The 19,201-nt window shown below is 35.0% G+C and overlaps 1 protein-coding gene across 4 annotated transcripts in view; it reads right to left on the bottom strand.

Annotated features, from left to right (window-relative positions):
• VWC2L (von Willebrand factor C domain containing 2 like) overlaps positions 1 to 19,201 on the bottom strand; it is a 174,175-nt gene that overhangs the window by 149,118 nt on the left and 5,856 nt on the right. The window lies entirely within an intron of this gene.

Raw genomic sequence — 19,201 nt, 5'->3', positions numbered from 1 at the left:
AGCCACTATTTAAGAGTCAAAAACTCTAAAAATGGAACTAAAAATGATAATTAAGAGAAAAAAGTAAACATCAGAAAAGAACATTTGTCTTTGCAGTACTTACCGGCCGAGAGTGTTTAGAATTTTCTATTTCCTTTCTAGAAACTGCCTATGGCACAAATAATCTAAAGCAGGGGCCACCCTCTGACTTTCTCATCCTTTGTAAGTTCTAGCTCTACTTTTCTCATGGAACAGCAGTTTAAAATTCTGGAATGAAAATTTGGTGGTGTCAGAAGTCATACAATGTCCACATTTCTCAAATCAAGCCATTTGTTCTTAGAAAGTTCTGCCTCCAATCTGAAGCCACAGATTCTTACCTGCAAACTGTGCTAATTAAAGCCCTCTTCCCTTGTTTCAGTGACTACCGTCCAAAACCCTTGTCAGCTCTTATTTCTTCCCTGGATCTGACAATCTGTGTAATATCAGTGCTTCTCAACTCAGACAGTCTGTAGTGGAAACCCTTCAACTAATTATTTTAAAAATTCATTTTGTCTTTGCTTTTTGCTTGGAGAATGACAGCCTAACTTTAAATTACTTTGCTTTCAAATTTAGTATGAACAAAACAATTAGCCATGGGATCTGTGGTAAAGTATCGCTATTTGTTAACATGATCAATGGCATTTTTGAAGGGTACAGTTAAACTCTTTACCATGTGGTGAGTTGTGTTTAAACATTTCAGAGAAATCTATTGCATTCTCAAGGGTTGAGATTTTTCTGATGCTTTTCTGCTAAATAATCTCAGCAAATTAAGAAAAGATTAGAACCTACAGTACATTATTTAATGGAGAAAATTAGCAAATAAGAGATGGAAACTCTTGTTGCTCTTTTGCTCCTTATTTTGCAAACCTCATCGTGATATCTAAAATTCCCAAGCAGACTTGTCGAACTTTCCCCTTTCCTTGGTTAATTACGAATAAGTATTTTCACATAGCCTTCTGAAATGCAGCAAAGACTTGGACTGTATTTACTGCCAGTATGGGGGAAAACGGAAGCCACTAATATAATCCCTTCCCCACAGCTAGCATTGTTTATTCTTTCTGGTTCCCTTCTTGTTGAAGGAAGGGCTGGTTTGTGCAACTCTAGTGGATTGATTCAGGGAATAAAAATTCTGAAGAGAATCCTAAATTTTCAAATGCAAAATGTTTACTTCAAAATAACTATAGTCTTTAAGAAAGATTTGTTGAACTATTAGATTCCCAACACTGATGAGGAAGACCATTCTAATTTAAACACTGGCATTGTGCTAAGCAATTTTCCTATATCTACTTACTTAGTTTTTGTAATAATTCTATGAAGCAAGACTTGTTTTTATCTTCATCTCACAGATGAGGAAATGGGCTGAGAAAGGTTTAATAACTTTCCCAGGGCCTATGGTAGTAAGAGGCAAAGGCAGGATTTGAATCCAGTAGCCTAACTGCTATAATGGACTGCCACTTGGTAACAAGAATCACCATTCTGTGTACTGATGCTCCTGCTAAGAAAGAGAAGTCCATTAACTTGGGTGTTTGGTGCATGATGAGATTATTGTGGAAACTTAGAGCTTTTTAACTTTCCACAAATGTGAGTTAGAAAACCGTAGTTGCCAAAGTTAGGTTGCCACAAGTGTTGCATTCTTGGAGACCTCGGCATCTTCAAGCTTTGGAACCTGGTAACTAGATGTGCAGGCATCTGGGAGAAGTGTCAACAGATAATAATCCAGTGAAGACCAATAAAGCATTGGAAACTGAGAAATATTCTGAGGAAGATCTAAGACCACAAGACTTAGTGATAAGAGTATATCTGATTTTTTGAATAGGGTTTGAATAATGAAAAACATAAATGAGAAAAATAAAAACATCACATTAATCATTGGTGGCTTCTCACCCTGCCCTGAACTTGGCTTTATTTATGTACTGTACGCCATCCCTTTCTGACTCAGAATCTCTTATCATATGCATTTGATTTCCTCTTCTGTTTTCATTAAATTGTTTTTACAAATGGTCTGTCTCTATTTTAGTGCACTTTTTCTCATGTCAAGCCTCCTTGTGCCCCTCTGATCCCACTGTAAACACTCAATCAAATGTAACCCATTGACTTCAAGCTAGAACCCCTTTCCATCCTCTCCAGACTTGCCAAGCCTCTTTCCTTTCATCATCTTACAATTCCGGCACTATTGTTGTCCTCTTGCTCAACTTGACTTTCTCCATTGCCCCTGCCTGCCCCTGCATTTGTAAAAAGATACTGCTTGAACAGCAATAAGTTACTAGGAGTGTGCAGCGTGCTACTTTGACATTAAGTTCAAATTTTAAAAATCCTTCCCATTTACAGTGTAAAACTCACGGTACTTTGGATAAATCTTTATATCTTAAGCACTGAGCTGGTTACAGATTTCCTTTTATTGGGTTGTTCCATGTGAAAACTATAGATGAAACCTGAAAATGTCCCTGTAAAACCAAAGTTTAAAGAATAAAGCTATCCTTAGAGAAACAGAGAATACTGAAAGAAGTACCCAGAAAAATTATTTCTACTAGCATTTTTTAAAGAAGAACATGTGAAATTATGACTAGTACATGGCTTTTGCCAGCTAGAGATTTGTAAGTATGGTGATTGAATTATACCATCCTAAAATTTTATACAAGAAAACTCCTAAGAACCCTCACAGAACACTTTATTTCTGTGCACTCTTTAGAAAATAAAGTAACATTCACTCAATACTTTTTCATAAATTTTAGTTGAAATTAGGATTAGCGGTCAAATGTATTTGTTTATACATATATTTATATATAATATATATATATATCAGGTGGCTTGAGCAGTTAATATATCTGTTTTAAATTTGTTATTTCTCCAGCTGAGTGTTTTTAAATAACTAATGTAGAACTCCATTTAAGCAATTTCTGCTATCTCTGAATACATACTTTTTTTTTTTCTTCTTCTTCTTGAGATGAAGTCTTGTGTTGCCCAGACTGGAGTGCAGTGGCACAATCTTGGCTTACTGCAACCTCTGCCTCCTGGGTTTAAGTGATTCTCCTGCCTCAGCCTCCCAAATAGCTGGAGTTACAGGTGCATGACACCATGCCTGGCTAATTTTTGTACTTTTAGTAAAGACAGGGTCTCACCATGTTGGCCAGGCTGGTTTCTAACTCCTGACCTCAAATGATCCACCCACCTTGGCCTCCCAAAGTGCTAGGACTATAGGTGTGAGCCACTGTGCCTGGCCCTAAATACATAGCTTGTATGGCAATTCCAAATGCTGTCCCAGCTGGCCCTAGATTAGAAAGGGGTTTCCTGCTATACACAGTATAGTTAATAGAGCAAAATGAGACTCTTTCATAAATATTGGTTTAGGCAACTAAAATCACAATTGTTATTAGAAGCTTCAGATAAAGAGTAGTTGTGAATGGTGAAACTGGCCATTATAAATCAACAAGTAAAATGAAAGAATGAAAAGCAACGAACCCATTTTCTTTTCCTGAAGTCTCATCATCTAGGTGTCAACTCAAATGCCACCTCCCCAGGGAGGTATTCCCTGATGACTCAGGCCTTCCAGCCCCTTCATCTTCTCTGTCCATCATGTCAACCATTCAGAGCTCTCATCAGTCTGTGAAACTATCTTATTGATTTCTTTACATTTTTTTGGTAAATTTGCTCCTGTCCTCATAGATTCTAATCTCCTTATAATATACTGTTCATTGTTGTATTCTCAGCACCTAGAAGACATCTTAGCACATGATAGATACTCAACAAATGTTTGTTAACTAAAATGCATAATCATTTATGTATAATCTATGTTTTCTTATTTGCTAAACCATATCTCTGGGCGGCTTCATCTGTGTTCATTATGCATGAAAATGATTTTGAGTCAATGAGATGTTTGTATTTTATTTAAATATTATAATGGGCACTTTGGGGAAAAAGGTTTCCGACTGTGAGTCATGAAATAACTATTTGGGTTCCAACATTATGGCAATGCACATAAACTCACCCTCTAAAGGTAATTTTAAATTCATAATATTCATCATGCAGATCACAGGTAAGTCAATCTTCAAGCACGCCATTGACTAGGCTATCTAGCAGTAGATGATTACAGACTTTTATTGCACTAGAAAATACTGTGCTAACTAAATTTGGACAAGAGTACATGCAGAGGAATTGCTAAAGGGTCTGAGAAAAAGCTAGTCTCATTTTATAATGTGTATCAATTTTAATGGTTGCTTATTAAGCACAACAATTTAGTATATTAGAAAATCTTTTTTCAGAACAAGTCCTGATTTTAAACATGTCCATTTCCCAAAAGGATGGGATAGAGTACAAAGCCCAACAACACACATTTTGAATATTCTGAAAACAACACTGGTTTCTTAGAAAGTTGTCTGTGAATACTGTTGAAAGCTGAAGGGACGGATACGCAAATAGATGGGATATATTCTAAGAGCCAAGTTTATACCTACTAACCCTATAAATGGGTTTCCTTCTGGTCAAGTGATATTAGGCTTCAGAGTCCAAGGGGTACTTCATTTCTTTCATAATAAGCAAAAATGATCAAAGAAAATCTTTGTTTACTTTTCAAAAAACTCCCATTAAACAACTATTTAAAATCTAATCTTTTCCACAAAGGAAAAAATACAGCTTTTAGAAGCACTCTTCTTTTAGAGATAATTTATGGCATAAATTTTATCACTTTAAGGAACAAATCTCATTACTTTCAAACTGTATGAAAATTTGGAAGACTCTATTTCAAAGTTGCTGATGCCTGTCAGGAATCTCACTGTTCACTTCATTAAAATATACATTAAATTACAAAGTGCAAAAGTATTTAGCATCCACTGCCACTCCCGGAGCCAGTAATTTGCATGCAACAGGTGTCACCTAATAATCAACTGATCCAATGGGTTTTAACCAAAATTCACAATTGTCTAAAAGATGACCCATAGCATCACTGATTAAAATGCTCCTCAGTGTTCCTGGTCTTATGAGATTGTGATGACCTCTTCAGCGATCTGCTCTATTGATTGGAGCATATTTGGAACACTGAGGTTGTAACTCATCAAATTATGGACATCAAGCTGAAACTTCTTTAAGAATTTTAATACTGAGGAAGCATATAAAAAAAACAGATGCACAGAGTTTTTTAAAATAACCATCTCAGTTACTCAGCAAATGTATATCGTGGTATTATTATCTGCATTACGAGTTAAGTAGTAGCTGCCCTGGCTTTTTCTGGTGGAGTTTGTATTTTGATAATACATTCTGGAGTATATTTTTTCAGCATGTCTATCAAAAAACATTTCATTTTTGTTGAAAACATAAGCATTTTAGTGAAGTGATTATGGAGTGCACATAGCTTTGCCCATGTAGATATAATAAACTAGGTAGGTAATAAACTACAATTCAGAAATATGATGTCTAATTTTAAAAAAAATATTCAGCATATTCATTAAACATACATTGTATACAAAGTAGTGTATATAAGGTATATCGAGATGAACTATATATCTCTCCTACTCCAATAAATGCAATCTAGAAGAAGAGTTGAAATATTTGTAAACACATATTTTGATGTTTTTAAAAAACAAATACCTTTTCTGTAAGAATAACTGGCGGTACTATTATAATAGAAAACCTAGCCACTGGATTTAATCTTTGTATTTTTATTTGCATGCACTCTGAGCTAAAGTAAAATATTAGAAGATTGGAAAACAACTGATGAAGTACCCAGTTGTAATTATTAATTATCAAGTAAAAAAAAGTTTGCTCATTCTTGAAATTGCCATTGTTGCTACACAACAGTGACATTTTATCAATGTTCTATTTTTTTTTTCCTAAAATTATTTTCTTCCTGGCCAGGCACGGTGGCTCACGCTTGTAATCCCAGCAATTTGGGAGGCCGAGGCAGGTGCAGCACACGAGGTCAGGATTTTGAGACTAGCCTGGCCAACATGGTGAAACCCCACCTGTACTAAAAATACAAAAATTAGCCAGGCGTGGTGGCAGGTGCCTGTAGTCCCAGCTACTCAGAAGGCTGAGGCAGTAGAATTGCTTGAACCCAGGAGGCGGAGGTTGCAGTGAGCCAAGATTGCACCATTGCACTCCAGCCTGGACAACAGAGCAAGATTCCATTTCAAAAGAAAAATAATAATAAAAAATAAAATAAAAAATTTTTTGTAAAGTTTTAAAAATATACTTTAGTATATATTTAAGGGCAGGTAACCCTATAATTTTATTCTGCCTATACCAACAAACTGATGGTGTGAAGAACCGATATTTTTCCTCAACATTTTCAAGGAGTCTCATGACAATAAAATGCAGCTTTTTCCGAAATATGAAGAAAACATATAAATGTAAATTTTAAAAAATATAGGTAAGGAGAATGTAAGCAATAATATCTGTTTATTTGCAATCAAAGGTGCATTTTTTTTAAAGTAGGCACAGTATGCTTATCAAGGAAATATCAGGGTATATTTAAGAGAGGAAAAAGATAATTTAGCTGCCTTTATGATAATCAAAGGAGGGCCCAGACATATAGACAAAAACTTGAGGATTTAATATAAAATCGAGGTTTTGATGAAGTATCACACCTATACTTGTGAAATACTCAGGAAAAGCAGCCGTCCTTAGTCCTTCACTGACAAGCTGGATTGACAGTTGGCTTTGGTATAAAAAACATCCTTGACAAAGCAACTGAGTACTGTAAGCAGAACCCATGTATTTTCATGCTGAAGGTGCTACATTTATCGCCCGTTTATGCAACAGGAAAAAAGTGAGCAACTGCATAACTTCAAAACTTTTCTGTTGACACTGGAAAGGAGAGATTGTTGATATCAGACAAAGAATCAGTCATCTACAACAGCAATAAAGCAAGGTCACATATGGTTGGAGAAGAGTACATCACTAGGAGAATTCTACAGCCTGAAAGAATCATAGGAGATGAATATGACCTGGCCTATTCTGCAGAAAACATTGAAAGGAAGTGATAACAGAAAAGAGAAAGAGCCATAACTCAGCCTGCTAAACGTGTGTGGATGACACTGAATTTAAGACCTTTTAGGGTCTAAGGGATGGGAGTTATCACCCTGGAACAACCAAACCCATTTGTATTGGAAGTGCCAATCAGATTATTTCTCAGGAACTCCTTTTTTTTTTTTTTTTTTGCCACTGTCTGTGTGCAAAGATTTTCAAAAAATTGAAATTTTTTCTTCATTTTATATTTGCTGATGTCATACTTTGACAGGTTATGAAGAAAGAGTAATTAAAATATAATAATAACAAGTGCTTTATCACTGCTGGTATTGAAATATATTTCTAAAGTCCAAACAGTAATTTCCTACTGAATTTGATAGTTCATTATTTGATGCTTAGTTCATAGCTTATCTCATTCCACAAAAATATATTGAGATGGCTTATGGGCAGTAACATGAAAGCATATTTTAATTTAAAAAATCTTGACTGAGTACTTTCTCGATAAACCTCTCTACTTTAGTGTATAACTTTGGGACAAGGTATGGCAGAAGCAGTGATAATTTTGTAACCATGTATAAAAATTGTTAGTGCTATCACCCAGTGGAACTTGGCTATATGATAATGTGAAATAAGCACATTTGCAGCTGAAATCCTGGCATGAAATGTAGCTTGCTGTTCTACCTTGGACAGGTTACTTAAACCTCTTGAGCCTGGGTTTTTCGCTTGTAAGATGGAGCTAATAATAAAATATTAAGAGTGCTCTAATTTTCTCATTGGATTGTTTTGAGACTAAACTATATAATATGTGAAAGCACATGTAAACGATATGGCATTGATTACATGACTATGATTGCCATCATAGCTTTCAACTTCGTCAGAGTTTCCTTCCCCACTCTTTGTCCATTTGCAATGGCTGTGTATTCCTCAAGGGAGCATATTAGTTATAACTTATTTTTATTAAATTATGGCATAATGACATTCATTATGAATTATTTGAAATGTTGAATTTGTAAAACATACAGTCAGCCCTTCATATCCGTGGGTTTCATATCCATGGATTCAACCCACTGTGAATCAAAAATACTGTATTGGAAAGGAAATGGATGGTGTTCTGTACTAAACATTTACAGACTATTTTTCTTACCATTATTACTAAACAATACAGTACAATGAACTATTACACAGCATTTACATTGTATTTGAAATTATAAGTAATCTAGAAATAGTTTAAAGTGTATGGGAGAATGTGCATAGGCTATATGCAAATACTAATCCATTTTATGTAAGAAATTTGTATCTTACAGTTTTACAGAGTATTTGCAGATTTTGGTACTGGAGAGGATTTGGAACCAATCCTCTGTGTGTGTATACCTAGGGACAATTGTACATCTTTCAGAGTTTTGAAAGCAATCTGTGTTACATCTCTAAAACACAACAATGTTTGCACTCAAATTGTGGTTCGATTGAGAATGGCATTGGACAGTATTTTTAGATAGTTAATTAGATTCTTATTTACAGAGATGAAACTTCAATCTTTAATCAGATTCTTGCCAAAAACAGATTTTTAACAGGGTAACTTTAGCTCACAGTTTTTGGAGTCTTGATTTAAGTATCTTTTAGTTTCAATGTGAATGTCCTAGAGTCTCATTAACAAAAGAAAAATTCTCTGATTCTCCTTTTTGTCTCTAATGAAGCTTTCCACATCTCAGCAGTCAAAGGTTTGCAATTTTAGCAGGATTTTATTTTTAATGTTGGGGGAAAATTAAAGTTACACTGAACAATTTTGTTTTTTTCTCTGTCATATGTAGGAGAGAGCAATAAAGCTAACGTGTGAAAATAAGTGAAGTATTAGAGAGTGTGCATTTCTAAGACTGCAAGAATCATTAACAAGTTTTGCATTTTCTTTTTTAAAAATTTATATTTCACTGGTTTAGAATTTTGTTTTTAATCTCTAAATTGGCAAAAATAATCCTGGCCAATCCTCACTGCATTCAGAATGCAGTTTGTTTTTTAAATGGATAGGAATGTGCCTTAGAAGCATACTTCTTTTGACAGTGGGAGCTTTTTAAAATGAAACCAGTCAAGCCCTATAAAGCAGGAAAAGAATTTTCCTCATGTTAGCAATGTGCCACATTTCTGTGAAAAAGAGGTGACTAAACATGAAATAGACTTATAATTGAACACATTCAACACTATAGGAAATATATACACCCAAAATGAAAACTACACTATCTCTACCACATTACTTGCATAATGTTCATAGTGAATTAATCAAAGCTGGTAAGATATGAGAGAAAACCCTAGAGTTAGAGTTAGGAGAACTTTTTTGATTTGCCAAGTTTGATAATCTCCATTTATATGACAAGGACAAAAGCACAGATTTCTCTGAATCTTGGTTTTCTCATTTGTGAAATGGGAGTGAAAATATTTTAGGATTCAATAATTTAATAAGGAAATGCATGTGCAAGATACTTAATGAAATTGCCAACTATTATTGGTATTTGTTTTAGGCACAAATCTAGTTTTGTTGCTTCTTTGATCTAAGCCCTTTGGTGGCTGTCTACTCAGTTCAGACTTTGACCCAAGCTCCTTAGCCTAGCATTCATGCTGTGAATTGGTCCCATGCTCCCGCCTCACTGTTATTTCTAACTCTGTATACCCTATGCTCTTGTCACTCGGCTTGACACCATTTCTCTGAATAAGCTTTGCCTTTATGTTTGCAAACTTTCCAATTTTGTCTAAACTGCTTTTAATGCATTGCAACCCCCACTCTTAGCATATCTTCCTTTAGTTCTTCAGACTGAATTACTTTTTTTTTTTTTTTTTTGAGACGAAGCCTCACTCTATCACCCAGGCTGGTGTGCAATGGCCAGAACTCGGCTCACTGAAACTTCCACCTCCTGGGTTCAAGCGATTCTCCTGCCTCAGCCTCCCAAGTAGCTGGGACTATGGGCACCCACCATCATGCCAGGCTAATCTTTGTATTTTTAGTAGAGACGGGGTTTCACCATGTTGGCCAGGCTGGTCTTGAACTCCTGACCTCAGGTGATCTGCCCGCCTCAGCCTCCCAAAGTGCTGGTTTTACAGGGGTGAGCCACCATGCCCGGTCTGAATTCTTTCTTCATCTGAGTTCCTAGAGCAGTCATCATAAGCTACTTGTCATCAGTGGTACCTGTATTATTCCTTTAGATAGACCAGGCGCACCTTGAGGGTCAGATTTCTGTCTTCTATATTTTGGTATAGCCCACAAGATCTACCGCTTCTCTATATGAAAAGGATATTTATTTAATGGGATCAAACTATGGATTGTGTATGTAAGCTGATTTTACAAACGCAATAATGGACTGAGTACCTAAGTAAGCAGAAATAATGTATACATGTTTTCACTTAATATAATCCTAAATATATCTATTATATTAAATTAAAGATAACTTTTTGACTTATCAAAAGAGAACACATGGGATATAAAAAGATAAAAAATTAATCTTTATCTGTTTTATTTGAGAATTTTCAGTAAATGGAAAATTATTAAGTTATGATACATCAGTGCAAAGAGCAAAGCTGTGCTCTTTTGAGTCAGGAATGCAGAGAAATAGGATTGAACATGCCTGCTGTTAAGTATGTATACATTTAAAATAGGCAAATCTACAGGCTTTTTGAAATTTACTTGTGTGAAAAGAGATCCCTGAGACCACGCACTGATTAAAGAGAACTGATATCCAGCAGTACCCAAATGGCTGTAACCTTCAAGAGTGCAAGTTAGAAGGATTTGGTGACAGCACAGTTTGAGAGAAGTAGAAAGGGAAGAATATCTGATTCCAGATTAGGCAAGGATCAGCAAACCTTTTCTATAGAAGGCCAAATAGTAAATATTTTAGATTTTGTGGGTCATACAGTGCCTGGAATATTCTAAAAGCAACCATAGACAATATGTAAGTGAATGAGCATGGCTGTGTTTTAATAAAGCTTTATTAATAAAATGGATTGTGAACTGGATCTGGCTCATGGAGCATAGTGTGTTGACTCTTGTCTTAGAGAATCCATTACTTGTAGTTGATATTACCACTATTTTTTTAAAAGTCATTTTTCAACTAAATTGTCTTTTGTAACACAAATTAATAAATTTCCATAAATAATCGCATTAAATACAATTTTGGGAACTTTACAAAGAACAAAATATTAAAAGATAAGCTGAGAAAAAATAGATTTTCATCATTAACTGCTCATAAAAGTCAAAGGAATTAGCCTATCTTGAATCATTAGCAAAATATTTCTTAAACTGTGTTTCATTGAACTTTTGTGAAATTTAAGATGTTAATAAATGTTCTGAGAAAAAAAATGTTCTACTGTCACACAAATTTGTGAAATTCTGGATGAAATACAGTTTAGTATTAATAGTAATCATAGTAAAAATATCAGGTAGCTTTTATAAATCACGTGGTGCATGCCAAGTACTGTCTACTATTATCTCTCTTTTATAGATGTGTACATAGAGAAAGAGGTGAAGTAATGTGTGCCTAGGTCAGTTGGCTGGTAAGTGGTAGGGCCAGCTTTAAAATCCAATTTTCACCACACTTTTGAGCTCTCAGCTGTTGAACTATACATACTAACTCTCAAACAAACCTACCTTCCAATATGCTCAAGTAGTCTCAGTATACTAACGTGTACTGCTCATTTCCAAGAGAGGTTAAAGGATGCATCATTTCTCAAATTTATTTGACCATGAAAAATAACTGAAATCCTTATGAACAATCACACAGGATGCTAGTATTCCTTAGAAAACAATCTAGAAAAGGCTGAATTATAGCAGTGATTCCCATACCCTACTGAGAATTATAATAATCTGAGAAACTTTAGAATAACATAGATTTAAATGATGTAAATTGGAATTTAAGATGGAAAGGTCAAGGAATCTGAATTTTTGCAACAGTCCTTCCTTAGGTGATATTGATCATCAGCCAGTTTAGAGATTTTTGTTGTTGTTGTTGTTCTAATGCCACAGAATTAGAGATTTTTGCATATACCATCTATTTTGCATACTCCATTCCTGCCATCTAGTGAGAGGTGAGAGTTTGCTAAGTGAAAAAAAAAATGGGTCCTCATTTTCTAAAACCATCAAAATGCATGAGAAAGCACAGCTAATTTTGCTCCTTTGTTACATCCAAGTATAAAGTAGTCTCAGTGAAAATAAATAGGTAATGTTTAATGTAATATATTTTAATTTTATTTTGGCCTATATTGTTTGGTTTAATTACATAATTTTTCTGTTTTAGACAATGGGCCCCATTTTTATTACAGCCTTTGGAAACTTAGGCTAGTTTCACAAATTGTACTCAATCTGTATCAAAGACTGATTTTTGATGTGCCAATATTTTATTGTTCTTGTCTACTTGTAACTCTGTGTTGTCATGGTGATAGGTCCTGATATCACATTTCTGTAGACAATTGGCTGAGATAAATCATTGAATCCAACATATTTATTGGAAAAGAAGATGCAAATGAGCTGGTATTTTTCTGTTAAACCTGACGGTAGTAAAATATAGAAAAAAGATCACAGGAAAGTGACATATTAATACTGCTTTTGCAAATAATGAGCTGTGCCATTATTTGGCACAATGGAAGTGTGTTATCACTAAGTTTCTGTTAGTCTTTCTTTTATCACCTCTAAAATAAGGGAGTTAGATAAAATAATTTCAAAGTTCTGTTTTAGATCTAAAATTCTATGGTCAGCGCTCAAAAGTAGAAAGGACCTAGACTATAAAAAAGAAACCATAATGCCTGCCTTTTTACAAACAAAAATTTATATAAATGCAGATACTAGAAATAAAATCCCAAACCAAGATGTAACAATGGTAGTGAAAGGTAAATACTAAAACAAAAATTATTTCAAAATCCCAACCCAATAATGTTTAATTTAAAAAAACCTTCTGAGCTTTGGTAATTGTTACAAATTGATATGTAATATTATAATCTTCAAATCTTCAATACTATTTATTCTTCATAAGATATATATGGTCTCATTATTGTATCAATTCTGTAGCCAGAATAAACGTATATCGAGTTTTGTTCATGGTTATGTGACATAATGGGAAAATTAAGAGTTGTGTTCAGTGCATGTTTATACCCTGTAGACAACTTTATACAGCCATAGAATAATGTCATCTGAAAACTTTTTCAGGAGCTGAATGATCTTTCTTGTCACTTTAGTACTTTATTCAGTCTTTCCATGATGTCATTAAATCTTTGCAAAGATGGCTTTATTGTGATATACTCTACAGCAGGCTAGAGGCAAGGAAATCAACAATGGAAGTGTGTTAGACTGAAATTACTGATGCTAATCAGTAGTGATGATAAAACCCAAAGTACAGACTCTAAAATAAGCCAGTTCCCAATTAATAATGCCTATTGTTTGAGAAAGCAAAGACATTGATCACTTCAACTCTCCTCTTAGTTATTTGTTTCAAACGCTTCCCTAAAAGACAACTAAAAAATACACCGATAGGTTTTTCTTGTGCTGTCCTTCATAAAACACAGTGCCTGATGTATAAATCAAGATGCAGGATAACAAAACAAAGTGAAAATATGTTCATGGCGATTAAGAAGAAGGAACAAAAGATTTAATATCTTAAAACAAGATTTTCTTAAAGTAAGAACACTCTTGCTCCTTCCAGTTTCACACACACACACACACACACACACACACACACACACACACAAATTAATGCATGTATGGAGCAATTAAAATCTAGATTACATAGATTATAAATTAATCTGCAAAATTTGCCAAAGATATGTAGGCCTGTGTTATGAAATAAGATGTAGGAAATAGAAAAAAATTATGCTTGTTAATATCACCCGATTAACCAATTCTGTCTTTTGGTGAGGAGAAACAATTAAAAATAGGCAATTTTTTTAAACATATCCAAAACCTTGTACAGTTGGAGTTAAAATCTGGAAGGGAGACTACCAGGTCATTCTTTTTTTCAGCTTCATCTTCTCTCAATGTGGGTGAGTCAGTAAGGAATGGGCAATCATGTCTGTAAACTACTGATGACTGACCTCAAGTCTGGGGTAGTCACTAACAGTGACAAGCTCCGCAAATCTCAGATGTGGCTGCAAATCAACGCCGATCTCCCAATGTGCACACGGCACAGAAGCCCAGTCACAAATCTCGGTAGTCATGCTTGTCACACAGTTATCACCATTAACAGCGGCATCTTCCAATATGAAGGACAGCAATAAATATTGGTAAGTGAGTATGAAAAACTACTGCTATATATAACTAACAAAAGGGCTAGCTGACCATCAATTCTCTTAAAATGTAAAGTAAGAGACTGTAGTTCTGACTGTCAATGAGCTAATTCACTCCTTTGGGAATTAATTTGGAAGCCATTTATTCTTATAATTCTACTCTCTTTTAGAAAGTACTTAATATCAAAAGGATAACACTCAATTATCAATGCAATTTTTTAAGAAAAATTATTTTAAAAGTAGATTTTTTCCTAGATTTCATGTACTTCTGTGAGTGCAAAAAACTTTTAGTGTACTTTTGTGGGTGCAAAAAGTGTGCAGTGAACATTATAAATTTTTTAATAAAATTGACTTCTAATCTCTGGAATGAAATTACTCAAAGAGTATAAAAATTACGTAAAGGTTCCCCAGTTACTTACGAAGATGGGAATCCCCCATTGAGAATATCCACTTTGAACCCACTCATTCTGCATGCTGAGGCTGAGCCTCAGATAAGCAACAGTAAGGTCTCAATCACTGTTATTTTGTAGCAACTTGAAAGGGGAAGGCATTCCTTTTAACTCACTCAAAGCCATTTTAATGTTAAAAGCCACAACATGATCTGCAAAACAGAAACTGCATTTTGCAGAGACAATAATTATGGAATTAATCTTCTCAACCTCTCTACAAAGATCCCCAATTATCTTTGCCACATAAAATCATGATGCTTTCTAGTTCTTTCTTGGGATAGTATCTTAAAAATGCCCCTGGTGACTCCACTACCCATTTGTTGAGAAATGAAAACCCTCTTTTGTATAAAACTCTTTAAAAACTGCACCTCTATTCTCATAATCCACTGATTTCTCTGTTATTAAAATAAATACAGGCTTCATCCTTCATATATATGCTTTTTGTACTCCTTTGCCTTGTGTAAACATCTGACTTAGTTCCTGTGCTTTTCATAGACACTCGTGCAATGGCAGGTGGGTAAGTAGGCAAGGGGCAGTGAATTGTGCTGTGCAAAGTGTTACCTACCTGTTAGTCCCCTCAACTGAGATATCTCTACAGCCTCTGGTTTTCCCTGTTCTTTCATAAGTCTGGTCCTCAGCTCCTAGAACCTGTTGCCTTCCATTTTCTTTTCCATATTAAAAAAACAACTAGACATCAAATGACTCTCCCAAACCTGAATTCCAAAATTCTTCCCACTCAAACGTTTTTACAGATTTAATTTTACAATATTGGACATTAATAATGTGGCATCTATTAATGAGAAGGTTGAAATTTTTATCTCTGTGTGAATATACCCATTAAAGGGCAAATCAATTCTAAATCCAAATTGGCATCAACAATTTTTATGAGTGTGATGACTTGGCAAAATAATCCCACGGCTTAATTTTCTTATTTCTTTTTTTGGAACAGAGTCTCCTTCTGTTGCCCAGGCTGGAGTGCAGTGGCGCAATCTCTGCTCACTGCAGCCTCCACCTCCCAGGTTCAAGCGATTCTCCTGCCTCAGCCTCCCGAGTAGCTGGGACTAGAGGTGCCCGCCACCACACCCAGCTAATTTTTGTATTTTTAGTAGAGGCAGGGTTTCACCATGTTGGCCAGGCGGGTCCCCTTTTATTCTCTTGAGATTTAAATATTAAGTATAAAATTCAGGGCAAAAACTTGGCATCATGAAAACATGCTCATTTTTATAAAAGCAACAACAAACCCATAAGACGTTTGACTTGAAAAAATATTCACACCGCACCTTTCAAATATAGAATTCAGAGACCTGGTCCACTGTCTTTGGCCCATAGTGGGAAAAACACAAAGGTCAGTGTCAGCAGGGCACTGATCTTGGGCAAATCCAAATCCTGAATTAGGGACACTGGGAATTGACTGCAGAAAATCACTTTAAAATAAAACAAGCTATGCAAAAGCTGAAAGGTTTCTTTCAGCTACATGTGGTATAACCTTCAGTGTATGACCTTCAACTAAATCAGTACAAGTTTTAAAGTATAAGGAAATGGTCAAAAAAGCTAATTCTAGCAGAATCAGAGTTATAAAAATACTGAGCAAAATAAGAAATTATTTCTTCCTTTGAGAAACTCAGCATAAGATAGTTAAGCCTACATTTCCAATAAACTTTTTCTGGTAGAAACTGCTATTATAATGTATTATTTATATGCTTTATTTCTCAAAAAGTAGGTTCCAGTGTCATATTGCCGGGGTGCACATAAAAGAAAGATGAGAGAACCTACTATACAGTGACCTTTATCTTAATACAATATTACCAGAACCCTGGAGAATTTAGAGTTTTCAAAAAGAATAGAGAGAAATTCATTTTCAAAGCTTGCATCAGTAAATGAAATAAAAACCCCACAAAAATCCCACAACCTTTATAAATGACATCAGTTTTCCTATCAGGTGACACATGTGGATCAATTTACATTTGAATTTGGTGATCAGAAAATATTGAAGTGTGACCTATGATTTGCAGCTGCATAGGGTGAGACAGTACAGCTAAAACACTAGGTAGTCATTGCGATGCTGGGATGGAGACAGAATCCAAGACAACCCTTGGTGAGGAAGGGGTTGAGAGAGGAAGAAAGTAAAGGCAGGACGAAAATAGGCACTCTTATCATAAGAGAACAATGTGTGCCATTTTAACTGCCCAAAGAGCATTTTTTGTCTCAACTTTCAGTGCTTCTTTAATTAAAATGAAGAGATCAACACATAAACAGAAATTAAATCATTCTAAAGAAATTCTAACTTCTTTATCCTATAGGTGTGATTACAATTTGACCTGGTATGCTATTCATCAAAAAAGGTATTAAATGACTGTTATGTAGCTCACACGGTGTTGGGAATAGAGGGGAAAAGAAAAAAGAAAACAGTGTCGCTAGCCTCGAAGGGTTCAATGACTAATGGAAGAGACGAGTGGTTTCATATGATATTATTTCATATTATATTTTACATGATTTAATATTATTGCAGTGTGATGTATTACATTATTGCTGTGGGGTAGATCACTAGAAGTGGTGAGGAGCTTAGATTCTGCAGTCAAGCTGCCTGGCTTGGAGTCCTACTTTTTCCTCTTTCCAGCTGTATGGTCTTGGACAAGTTACTTACACTCTGCTGCTTCAGTTTTCTTATCCGTAAAACAGTGCTAATAAAAGTACAATTCTCACAGTGTTATTGTAAAATAAAATGTGTTATAATATACATAAAGCTCTTCACAGTATCAGACAACAGTTACTGTTCTTGTAGTGATGGTGTGTATAGCAGGCCGTGGGAACATATGGAAGGAGTGATACAGTGTGGGAGATATGAGGTAGGACAGACAGAGAGGGGTTTCCAGTTGAGGTGAGATTTAAATGGAGCCTTGAAGTGGTCCAGTAGGATTTAAACAGGGAGCAATGTTGAAAAAGTGTTCCATACTGTGGAACAGCAGCGCAAACACACAGGGAAGAAAAGCCACCAAGAGTTTGAGGGATTTGGAGAGGTTGATGAGTAGAATCTAGGCTACAGCAGGGAAATTAGATTTTACCCTGAAAACTGTCCTGAATGTCTTTGTGCTTGTGCACCTCATTCTCTTTTTTTCTGCAACAGACTTCCTTCCTCCACTATTAATTTCTCTTTACTTCTATTCAATTCTGTGCTTGGATATAGGACATTCATTTTTATTTATGTTTAACTAGGTCATCTATGTACAGAACAATCCGCATTTTATTTCCTATTATTCTTCAGATGAATCTAAATATTTTGGCCCAGTATTCAAGGCCCTTCCATCCACTCTCCACCGACACATATCTGAATTTGCCTCTTACTAGGATAGCATTTTAGTCATATCTAGCTTCCAATTATACCCATCTCCCTCCTCTTTGCAGATTGTATTCATCCCAGTCTCTGATTTTGCTCTGGCAGTTTCGTCTTTGGAATTTCAGTCTTCCCAGATCAATTCCAAGTACTTCTTGAAGAACAGGCAGCTCTACAAGATGTATAGGGTTAGCATCCTGAAGACAAATCTCTTGCTTAACCAAGCCTCATACTATTTTGATAAGCTTCTGCCATCACAATCTCTTGGGAGTTATATTGGGATTTCATAATCATATACTTAACTTTTACCTGCTTTTTCCCCCTTCTCTCTTCACATCGATCATGTCTTTCTTGTGAGCAGAGATTTTGGTTTCTAGATATCCTACTTTCAATTGTAAGTACGTCTACAGTATCTTATCTACTGAACGGTCTGATAAATGCTTGTTGGATGAATATATTTATGTGAAGAATATCTCATAATACAACCTCCCTAACTGATATATCAACATTATTATATGAAAGTTTTATGCATCTTTAATAATTAATGACTTGTTCCTTGCAAGCTGAGTTGGAAGAGAATCAAGATGACAGATTATGGCTAATATTTACTTAGAGTTATATGGTTCATAGGGATAAGTAGAACATTTTAAAAAGGTATGAGAATTCTTCATTTGAAAGTCTTTTAAAGTTGAACTTTCATTATAAAATGTAGGCAAAGCCATAGAGGAATTTAGAATTTAGAGTAAATCCCTGGATATTAGAGTTAAGAAGGAGGGGACAATCACTTATATAATACCTATTGTGTACTCGTCATCACAAGGTTAGTGACTTCAGAGAAATTATATGTTATTAAGAATTTCCAACCTCTCCTCCTAAGGAAAGTGATTATTACAATGGCTATTTTATGGTCATTACCATTGTGGATCAAAAAGTTTAAGAACTCCATTCAAAAATTTATATCCAAGTGATGAATTTGGGATTTGAATCCAAGTCTATCTGACCTTAGTGACAAACTGCTTTGAGAGATCATATAGTATGTTAGAATGGCAGCATTTAGAATTAAGGTAAATAACTTGACAATTTTGGATAAGTAATTTATCCTTTTTTGGTCTCAGTTTCTCATTCTGACACATTTGCCCTATATAGTCTCTAAAACTCTTTATGACTCTAAATTCTTGTTAAAAAAAGTGAT

Source organism: Pan paniscus, chromosome 13 (assembly GCF_029289425.2).
Source record: "Pan paniscus chromosome 13, NHGRI_mPanPan1-v2.0_pri, whole genome shotgun sequence".
In the NCBI taxonomy this organism is placed as follows: domain Eukaryota; kingdom Metazoa; phylum Chordata; class Mammalia; order Primates; family Hominidae; genus Pan; species Pan paniscus.
Note: the sequence above shows the minus strand (reverse complement) of the source record. Positions and strands in the feature narration are given on the sequence as shown.